The sequence below is a fragment of the Octopus bimaculoides genome, chromosome 3 (assembly GCF_001194135.2).
Source record: "Octopus bimaculoides isolate UCB-OBI-ISO-001 chromosome 3, ASM119413v2, whole genome shotgun sequence".
Taxonomy (NCBI): domain Eukaryota; kingdom Metazoa; phylum Mollusca; class Cephalopoda; order Octopoda; family Octopodidae; genus Octopus; species Octopus bimaculoides.
In genome coordinates, this window is record NC_068983.1 from 91350298 (window position 1) to 91352447 (window position 2150).

Sequence of the window (2150 nt, forward strand, 5' to 3'; positions counted from 1 at the left end):
ATCCTGAATTCATAATACAAAAAAAAAATAATAATAATGATAATAATAAAAAACGAAAAAATTGATCACATGTACAGTGTTGTTCTGTAAAAAGTTTAGGTTCATGTGCATTCACAAATGCAGCCAAGCCTGTGATGTCACAATTTGTCTCTTGATATTAAATCACTAACTTGATCGTTTGTTTTTAGCAGTCCAGAGCCAGACGATTACAAATTTTTGCCTCCCATGGCCAAAACTTGATCCTCAATTTCAATAAGTGTTTTGTTAAAAATTGCTTCAGAGAACTGAATATTGATATCTGGATTTGCCTGTTGAGCTGTATGCTATAAGTCCTCAGTCATGTCCTCACAATGTTTCATCCAAAGCTGTAGGGGACTGCCAAGTTGACACATGTTCAGTATAATTGCAAAAAAGGTTATGGAGCTTCCTTGGAGAATCTGATACTGATGCTTCAGTCAATGCAAGGTCCCAATGCTCATCAATTTCTATAAAAAACCTTGTTGATAGCATGCTTCACATACATGGCCATTTACCCTTCTCGAATCTTGGAATGATTTGGGACCATGTACTTCATGCAAAAGGAGCCGTAAGTAGTAGCATTCTGCTTGGCTTGGGGGAACACTAAACTCTTGCAACAGCATCAGCCCATTTCCTCTTGTGCCATTCATTGTTTTTCCAAGTGTAATACTTGGGTATTTGTGGGTAAAGGAGTTTTCTTGCATCTTCATCTACTTGTCACAACTTAAAAAAGGCAGTAAGGGTAGTTTCTTTTGGAGAAAGTGCTTGTTGCAAGGCTATTTGCTTTGTAAAGATAACCCTGTGGTCATTCTCTAGATGAACACTCAGATGAATGATAGCTAGGTGCCTCTCATGAATGAGAAAATTGAAGATGTGCCAAAAAGCTTCATTGGTACTGATGCATCTTCCTCTGTCATACTGTGCATCCTCGTCATTTTTATTTATCTGCTGACTGCCATTCTGCATAAGAGTGTATGTTGCAGCATCTAAACCTTTGTTTATATATTTGCAAGCATACTTGATAGAGTTAACAGAGTTGCAAAATTCAATATTGACTCTGGCTACCTGTACTGATCTTTGCTTCACTGTAGAATACTGATCATCTACATCCACCCGACACCTCTTGTAGTGATGAGAACATTGTTCTCGGAAACTTTTTGGAAAATTAAGATGGGGTTTAAATGAAAAAATGAGTTGTGTGAATATCTTCACAAGAGTGATTGAAATAGATGAAGATTGTGGAATGCTACATGCATGCATGCACACACACATACAGTATCAAACATCAGATGAAATCGATGTGTGTGTGTGAGAGAAAGAGAGAGAGAGAGAGAGAGAGAAGTAGTGTGTTGTCATGTATACGTACATACACAAGTATGCATACATCTTTTTTTTTGTAAGTATGCATGCATGTGTGTGTATGTGTGTGTGAGAGAGAGAGAGAGAGAGAGAGAGAGAGAGAGAGTGTGTGTGTGTGTGTACCACTTAGATATCACTCTCTCTCTCTCTCTCACACACATACACATACATACAAAAAAGATGTATGCATATGTATTTATGCATGTACGTATACATGACAACACACTCCTTGACTAACTCTCTCTCTCACAAACACACACACATACATAAATGTATACAAACGTACATACAAAAACACACATGAGCGTGTGTGACTGACTTATGTGTGTGTGTGAGAGAAAGAGGGGGAGAGAGAACATTGCAAACAATGAATGGAATAACATAAAATGAATAAATTGTATAAATAAAAGCCTGTTAAAAAATATCTTGTACCAAATATTTAAATATGTGAACTTAGTAAATATTTCTTTCAGTAATTTAAAATTGTAGTTGTTTGCAAATGAAATTGGAAAATCTCGCTGTTGCTGCATCAGTACCAGAAGTTGACATTGAGAAACCTTTTTAAAGAAGTGAATGATATATAGAAAGCAATATTATTTATTTTTAATAAAAAAAAAATATTGCTTTGAAGACCCTATTATATGTCAAATTATTCATGCATCCCAAGTATGGAAGCAATTTGCGCAGCCATTTTCGCATGAAAAGCAAATATACACACACACATAGGTCTATTTTATATAATATATATATATATATATATATATATATATATA